Source organism: Eumetopias jubatus, unplaced genomic scaffold (genome assembly GCF_037043125.1).
Source record: "Eumetopias jubatus isolate StellerSeaLion01/CBP00866 unplaced genomic scaffold, mEumJub1_p1.0 scaffold_2, whole genome shotgun sequence".
In the NCBI taxonomy this organism is placed as follows: domain Eukaryota; kingdom Metazoa; phylum Chordata; class Mammalia; order Carnivora; family Otariidae; genus Eumetopias; species Eumetopias jubatus.
This window is the reverse complement of record NW_028274808.1, coordinates 15687615-15696433: the sequence shown is the minus strand read 5'-3', so window position 1 is coordinate 15696433 and position 8819 is coordinate 15687615. Positions and strand designations below refer to the sequence as shown.

Sequence of the window (8819 nt, the reverse complement as noted above, 5' to 3'; positions counted from 1 at the left end):
TCTAGTTTCCTTGCCTGTAACATGGACATGAGAATTCTTTGGTCCACGAATTCACAGGGTATTGTCAACATTAAATAAGATACTATGTGTAGGACCTGACAAGTTGTAAATGCTAATGAATGGTTACATCTTATGAGCTCATTTGTACTGTAAGTTCCTAAATCTTCAGGTACAAATAAAATACGATGAAATAAATATGTATTTTTACATGTGAGCATTTTCATTTGACGCGATTGAAGCAATTCTTGGGGAGTTCGTGACCTTGATCTATTTATTTATTGTATATGAAGAGACATGTGGCAGGGGCCCTTCACGTAACTCCCTCCCACGGCTGTCCCCGTAAGTGGTTACGAGTCTTAAATGGGTGGCACTGGGGTTCACCGTGAAGTACCAAGATCATTCCATCACACCTTCTGAAGTTACTTTCACCAACAAAGGCTGGCTTTGGGATTTTCCCTATAAAAGCTAATTCTCATCTTCCTTAGAATTCTTAAATAGCTCAGCAGGTATTTGTGATCTGGTATAAACAAGGAAACCATTTGCTTCGGAAGAAATAAATTTCCTTTAAGTGCGTACACCTTCACAAAACCCAGCCATTGCTCTCAGCACTTTTTCCCAGCATTTTGGGGGCCCATCTACCTCGTCAAATGCTACACAAAAGACTTTTTTTTCTGGAAACAACTTCCAGCAAGGGATTAGCACCAGTTCTGAGATTCCATTTGTCTTGTTTACATTCCTTGTGCAATTTCAGAACACTGTGTTCCCTTTCTTGTAATTGCACAACAAAGGCCCTGCCACACAGCACTGGAGACTCGTCCCACTCAGCGCCAGGATTTCCTTCGGGCTGGTATTCTTTGCAGACGGCTCTGGGACCTCCAGGTGGGCTGGCTCAGGGAAGAGAACATGGGCTTCAGAGACAGTCCGATAAACCTGGGCTCAAGGTCTCTGGCTGCATTTCGTGATGAACTTGATTAATCTGACTCTGGGGCTTTTTTTTTTTTTTTCTTCTGTAAAATGGAAACAGTAAAATTGCAGTCTTTGTGGGATCACTGTGAAGATGGACTAAGACAAGACGTGTAGATCCTTCAGCACAGTGCCGGACAATCTTAAGTACTCCAATAAATGAAGTCATTATTTTAATTACGGTGCTCAAGGACTGTGCAGCGTTCTTTTCTTCATTGTGATCTCCAACTCCTAAAGGCTCTGCCTTTGCTTAAAAGTCTCCCAACAAACACGCACAAATGTTCCACCAGAGGAGGTGCTAAGTGATAGGAGTCTTGGCTTTCGTAGCTGTTTTTTAGAATATTCCATGGCTTGGCCAAAAAGGCTGTCTTGGTCACTCTTTGAATCAGTGTTGCTCTCGTAACATCTCTAGAGACAGAGGGACACCCGACTGTTGATGGTGAAGAAGCGGGTATGTGAAGGGAAGAGACGTGGGCCCTGTTATGATGATGACAGGAACACAGTGACCTGAAACAGCTGCTGTGTCTCTCACCCTTTGCGTGGTTGAAGAGGAGAGGGTGTGGCCGCCGATCATAGGCTATTGAATCCATTGTCATCAAACTTCCTGTATGTGGGGGTTACTCTATCAGGATGAAGACCCCAGGCTGGCCCCGAGCAGTCTGAGAGGCCTTCTGTGGGTGAGTCTTGCAAGGGAAGGATGAACGGGTGGGTGTTTGCCTTATGTGTGCTAAGCATTTGCTCTTGGCAGCTGGTGCTAAGCACCTCATGGTGTGTTCATGGTACTCATCACATAGCATGGTGGAAGGGGAGCTCATTTTAGAGTCACGCAGTTTTAGACTTGCATCTCAGCTCACTCACTCATTTACTTTGAACAACCTACTTAACCTTGCTGAGCCACCTCGTTTTAAAACAAAACCAGTAATGCCACTTTCCAGAGTAGTTGTTACTGGTATAGATAAAAAGCTTGTACTATACAGTGCCCAGTAAAATAAGATCACAATAAATGCTGCTTTGCATGGCCATTACTTAAAAATAATCTAGATCTATATAGAAGGAGGGTGATGGGTCCACAGAGCAGGCCAATTTATTATGCAAATGAGCAGGTTTTTACACGGGCCTGTTTGTCCTGGGCATTGTGTCATTAGTGGCTGCTTGCAGAAGAATGAGGGCAGCTAGAATTTATTACTAGGTGGGATCCTGGCTGGGGCCTAGTCCTAGTCCCAAGATAGCAAAGCTTTCTTGACGCTTGGTGCTGGCTTCCCAAAGTTGGCCTGTAGGCACCAAACATGCCAATGTGTCCATCTGTCATTGAGGGTGGAAGGAACACTCTCCTTTTTCATAAAGTCCTCACACATATGGGAGAACCCCTTGGGTGGATGAAACCTGGAAACCTGAAGGGCCATAGCACCTCTGTGCTATGACTGCGAGCTGGGCCAACACAACCTCGCCCATTTGTGCCACGTTGTCACGGGAAGGAACATCTCCCAGCTTCATATCACTGCTCCAAACTAAATACAGTGCCGGCCAAGACAGCAAAGCATGGATCTCGTGGGACTGGGCTTGGTCTGATCATCTATGGCACTACCCCAGAGGCATGGGGATGGATAGCATCCATAGTGGAAATGAGATGGTTGGCAGAAGTGTTGGCTGTTCACCAAAGAACTGTGCTCCCTTCTGTGTTGCTGGGAACCGGATGTTCAGCCAGGGATAACATTGCCCAGGAACACTTACATCTTATTTGGGCCATGTGACGAGTTCTGGCCATTAGAATGTGGCCAAAAGGGATGTAACCACTTCCAGATTTGGCCTCTAGAAACTTGATTCTTTGTCTCCAAATCCTGTAGGTCGGTTGGATGTCCGTGTTGTGGGTAGCACTGTGGTCCATGCGCTGAGGACTCCCATGCATTTGCTCTTCCAGCTGGGGTCTCTACGGGACTGTGCAGAGTGGAGTCTTACGTCAATTGGACACCACATGAGGGGGAAATAAATTACATAAGTAAAATTTTATATTTTATATAAATTAATACTACAGTTTTGCCACTGAATTTTGGGGGTTTGTGTGTCATAGCAGTCAGCACCATCTTAACTAATTCAAGATGATTTATGGGTTTTTTTTTTTTTTTTGTAAGATTTGTCTATTTGAGAGAGAGAGAGCATGTGGGCAGGTGCAGAAGGAGAGGGAGAGAGAGTCTTAAACAGACTCCGCACTAGGCATGGAGCCCGATGCAAGGCTCGATTTCACGACCCTGAGATTCAACTAAGAGTCGGACACTTAATTGACTATGCCACCCAGGCGCCCCCATAAGATGATTTGTAATGTCAGCACAGGTATGCTGGAGATTTGTCCATTTAGTGATCAGATAATTGAGGGTGTTGGGTAGGTGATTACACTAAGAAACACGTATGTACCTTAAACCAATACTCAGTTTGTGTTTACAACTTTTAGGATAAGAAGGAAGCCTGACATTTAAAATGTAAGTCTGGAGCCTTGAATGTTGAGTAGATTTATAATGCATAATAAACCACAGCTAATAGGGCAGGAAACATCCATTTAGTACAAATTTCAAAAAATTCTTTCTTGGAATTTCTTTATCCAAACGAACAGTTCTGGAGTTTCATGCTAAGTAATTACTGCTTGATTGATTAATTTAATTGGGGAATAACATCTGAGAACTTTAGAGTCCTGTCTTGACCTGTGCAGAATTATTCAGTTGTCTTAAGCAAAGAAAAAATAATAGTCCAAATAATAATTTCTTGGATTCCTAAATGTCTTAACAAAATCGATCGACAACTACTTAACTGTCAAGACAACATTACAAAGCTTACTGACTTTTGTTTTTCTTTTCAACCTTTCCCGGTAAAAGGACAGGGTCCCCTGTGAGGACAGCTCACTTTCACTTCAGTAACTTTGCTGGGGATTATTCTTCTCTCCTTTATGGGCCTGTCACAGAGACTCCCTGGACTGGGAAGTTTGCCCAGTTCCTAACACCACATAGGGCAAAACTCACCGGAAGTGTGCACTTCCCTTTTCTTCCCAGCAACAATTACTTCGTCCAATCCCCAGGAAGTCCTGTGCACTGTCAGCTGTGTGGGTGTGTGTGTGTGTGTGTGTGTGTGTGTGTGTTTGTGTCACCCACAATGTGACATAAAAAAGACATATATAAAAAGCAAAAGAAAGGACTTTTCTCGAGACTGCCTAGAAATTCCTAACCTGTCTGAGATGCTTCCTTTGCTGCTTTCTCCCCACAGGACCACTCCTGCATAAGCTGGGTGATGGTCTTCCCTAGAGCAGGGAGGCAGTTCACCCCAGGGGGATGATGGGGAGGGATTTGTGCTTATTTTCAGCAGACTGTAGGCACCCACATTTTACTCACTTTTCTCTTTTAGAAAAGTGATATACTCTCCCCAAATATTTTTTCTTGCTTTAAGTAAAATAAGTGTCTTAGAATTGATTCGCATCATGTTTTTCTCTCACCCTGTACTGTGTCTGAGACTCTGGAGAAGCCTCTGACTGTCCTCTAATGTTCCTGCGTGTTAGTCGACCAGATAGCATAATGGCTGTAAGGAATGACTCTGATTCAGGAATACTCCCAAACAGTAAGTTCAGTGAAAATACATATACAGCTCATACTGGGTACTCCAGTTACTGTTGCTACAGAAGAACTTACCCCCAAAGTTTAGTGGCTTAAAACAATGTTCTTATTATGCTCATGGATCCTGGGGCTTTGGAATTGAGACAGCAGGAATGACTGCTCCATAACATCTGGGGCCTAGACAGTTGGGGGTGACATGAAATTGGGGGACAAAATCATCTAAAGACTGCTCCACTCACATATCCGGTGTCTGATTTGGGGGCATTCGAGGATGAGCACTGTTGACTGAGCATCCATCCAGGGCCTCTCCATGTGGTGTGGTTTCCACACAGCATGGTGGCCTCAGGGTAGTTGGACATCTAACCTGGAAGCTCAGGACTCAAAGTATAAGTGCTTCAGCAGCAAGACAAAAGCTCAGGGAATGGCCTTTGTGACCTGGAAGTCATGTGGCATCATTTCCACTGCATCCCATTGGTTGCAATCAAGCCACAACCTTGCCCAGATTCAAAGGAAAGAGAATTAGACTCTACATCTTGACAGGTTAGTGGCAAGGGTCTGGAAGTGCCTGCATAGAAGATGTTGTGATCTTTTCATGTTTGGAAAATACCATCAGCCACAGTGGAATCTGCTTTTAGAGGTTGTGTGGGGATTTGTGTTGCAGAATTTGAAGCCACACCTGGTCAGTGCTCTGCATTTTGTAAACAAAGTGCTCTGGGGGTCCAAGAAGGGAAGAATCTTGACTTATTGAGATGAGTCTGGTTGCCTTTTCGCTAAGCCTGGAAAGACATGGCAGACAAGAGGGGACAGGCAGCACTTTTAAATATAGGGAGGTGGGACGTACAGGGAATTGTGACCATATCATGCGACTACGGTATTGGAGAGGGGTTCAGGGGCAGGTGGAGACAAACTTGAAATGTCGATGGAACCCAGATTCATTTGAGCATTTGGCTGACAAAGCAAAAGACCAGGGAAGTTGCTTCTATCAGCTCCTCCTGCCCTCCCCCTCCCTCCAAGAGTCTCTACATCTTAACATTTTCCTTGTATCACTTTAAATAAAATGTGCACTCCTTTGCTCTTTGGATATATTTAGGCATAAACATACTTAGATATCTTTTGGGTTCTCATTTTTATACCATTACATCTTTGCACACTTTATCTTGGCCCCTTCCTACCGCTTCAGTTTTCCCCAAGACCTTACTCACAATGTGAAGAGAATGGACCCACTTTGGCTCTCTGATTCCCTGGTCGTCTGCTCCTTTAATTGCAGCTCTCTCCTTGCTCTGTAAAACTGCACTTGATCCTGTATTGCACTTATTTCTATTTTTAGTTTAGTTTTATGTGTTATTCATGTTTTTAAAAAGGATGCTGACCAGTCATCTTGAACACTTTGCAAGGCAAATTTATTGAAAATTGGGGCAATCGTTAATTATCTTTGTGTCCTACCTAGCAAGATGGTAAGATGCCATTGTTGGCTCAACACAACCCATACCTGGAAGTACACCTGGGTGTTATTCAAGAGTCAGGAATCCAGAGTCAGGATGGAAAGTTAATTTAAAAATACCCTCTTGGGATGCCTGGGTGGCTCCGTCAGTTGAGCATCTGCCTTCGGCTCAGGTCATGATCCCACAGTCCCGGGACCAAGCCCCACATCGGGCTCCGTGCTCGGCAGGGAGTCTGCTTCTCCCTCTCCCTCTGCCCCTGCTCTCTCTCTCTCTCTCTCCCTCTCTCTCGTTCTCTCTCACACACACACACGCTCTCTCTCTCTCTAATAAATAAATAAAATCTTTAAAAAAATAAAAATACTCTCTGACTATCTGAACTGGGCAACTGCTGTGGGGAATAAAAAGACAAAACAGCAGTCTCCTCAATAAAGTATGAACACACAGAAGGGTAAATAACAGAGCGGTAACAGAATAATACGGGCCCCTGTAAAATGTCCACATCCTAGTCCTTGGGAACTATGAGTATGTTTCTTTACGTGACAAAAGGGACTTTACAGAGATGACTAAATCAAAGCTCTGAGATGGGAAGTTATCCTGGATTATCTAGTTGGGCTCAATGTAATCACATGAGTCCTTTAAGTGAAAGAGGGAGGAAAGAAAGTCAGTTATGCAATATGAGAATGACTTGACTGGCCAATGTTGGCTATGAACCAAGAAATGAAAACAGGCTCAAGCAGATGGAAAAGGCCGAAAGGGAACAGAGCTCTGTGTAACCTTGATTTTAGTTCAGTAAGACCTGTTTTGGACTTCTCATCTTCAGACCATAAGAGAAGATATTTGTGTTGTTTTAAGACACTACGTTTGTGGTAATTCGTTACAGCAGCAATAGAAAACTAGTACAAACAGCAAAGTTAAATGATAGAAGAATCTAGAAAATGGTGTCATGGGTCAATAGCCACACGTTTGCAAATATTGGGGTTTCTACTGTAATGCCATATATAGATTCTCCTCTCCCCCGAAAACCCCTTACTTCTGCAAAATCAAGCATGAAAAATAACTGGGCTTATAAGAAAAGCGTGGTTGGGGCAGATCTTCGAAGCTTATGGAATTTATAACCAGAGCACTAATAAGAACGATAACAGTGCTAATAAAAATATTAGTACAGTTCATCTCCACTGGGATGGCATCTACATCAGTCAGTCTATCCCAGGCTCGTGCTTTCTCCTTGAGAATGGAATGTTCATAGGGCAGTTGTTTCTGATAGTGACCTGCTTCATTAAAATGAACAGTACAATCTTGAGATAGCTTTGTTGGTCAATCATTTCTTTTTCTTTTTTTTTAAGATTTTATTCATTTATTTGAAAGAGAGAGAGTGAGTGAGAGAGAGCGCCTGAGCAGGGGGAGGGGGAGAAGCAGACTCCCTGCTGAGCAGGGAGCCCGATGAGGGGCTAGATCCCAGGACCCTGGGATCTCGACCTGAGCCTAAGGCAGTAGCTTAACCAACTGAGCCACCCAGGCGCCCCCGATCATTTCTTTTTAGGCACTGGGGGAAATGTCTTTGCAAATCCTTCATCTTCACTTCAACTTCCCCAGACATATTGGAAAGTCCAATTCTAGAAGTTATGAAACCAGCTCCTACCTGCACCAGTGGAAGATACTTCTGCAGGATATTCAGATTTTCTTTTCCTCAAGTTTTCATTTAGAGCTAAAACTTTCTATTTAACCCTGAAACCCTTGCTGATCATCGCTTCCAAATGTTGATCTCCTTGGAAAAATTGAGGAAAAGCAGACCTGTGTAATGGGTAGAAGCAATGAGTGCCAGGAGTTCAAATAAGGGTGGCAGTGGTGGGAAAGGCCTCCTGCTGGAGGTGGTCTGGAGCAGAGCCTTGAGCATGAGTAAGATGATGGAGATTAACTTCCAGGTGGAGTGAAGAAAAATGGTGGCACCAGCCAACATGGCATGTCCCTGGTGAGCTATATTTGGCTCCGGTACCACTGGTTGGTGCAGTCACGATGGCCAGAGCCAGCAGACCTCCCATTCCCGTGGCTGCTGCTCATGGTATCAGAGTGCAGGCACCAAGGAGCTCGCCCCAAGGAGCCAGTGCCACCCCTGTGCTCATCCTTACATATACAGCAGATGCCTCCCATACCCTTCAAGCTGCCTCGCCCCTGTAATTCCCCCTTCAAATCAGCCTCCTGTGATTTTGTGACACTGGAACTCTTGGAGGAGATAAAAATACAGAACAGCGGGTTCTGGACATGCATGCTTTCCCAACTTTTCCGGCCAAGGTCCTTCAAACGATTTCAAATGCCTCTGCCTATCACAGGGATCTTGAAAGAAAAAGCCTCACCAGCAAAGCCACTGTAGGATGGGGTGGTGGCCTTCAAACACGTACCCCACTGACAGATATGAGGACCTCCTGTGTATTAATGCATACGATGAATCTCTACCCATGTCTGTTCCTCATCCTCCGTGACCTGTGGGGTCAATTCCCACACCCCCACTTCCTCCCCCTGCCCACACCCCTCTCGGTGCCTCTTTTCCCCCTTCACCCTTCAAATTCATGCTCTAAATTGGAAGATGGCACTCATGCTGGGAAAGAGCTGGAAGTGCCCCAGATGCAGCTGTTGAGCTCCCCGTGTGGCCATTGGGTCCCTCCTCAGGGTGCACCCTGGAAGACCTTGGCATTGGTTGTGCTCCTGTCCTTGCCAGTGGCTACACCGGTCCTGTTGGCGCCCCTGGACTCAGGCTTGGCCTCGGCCTTTGTTCCGAAAGAGCGTGCTTTTATCACAGCTTTTTCAGAATCTCTCCTGCCTGTTT

At 44.9% G+C, this 8819-nt stretch overlaps 1 long non-coding RNA gene across 1 annotated transcript in view; it reads left to right on the top strand.

Annotated features, from left to right (window-relative positions):
• Nucleotides 1-836: 836 nt before the first annotated feature.
• Nucleotides 837-8819, top strand: part of LOC114206184 (uncharacterized) — a 33216-nt gene continuing 25233 nt past the window's right edge. Inside the window, exon 1 of the long non-coding RNA XR_003608573.2 lies at nucleotides 837-1640. This is a non-coding gene — a long non-coding RNA (uncharacterized LOC114206184). The remainder of the gene's footprint in view (nucleotides 1641-8819) is intronic.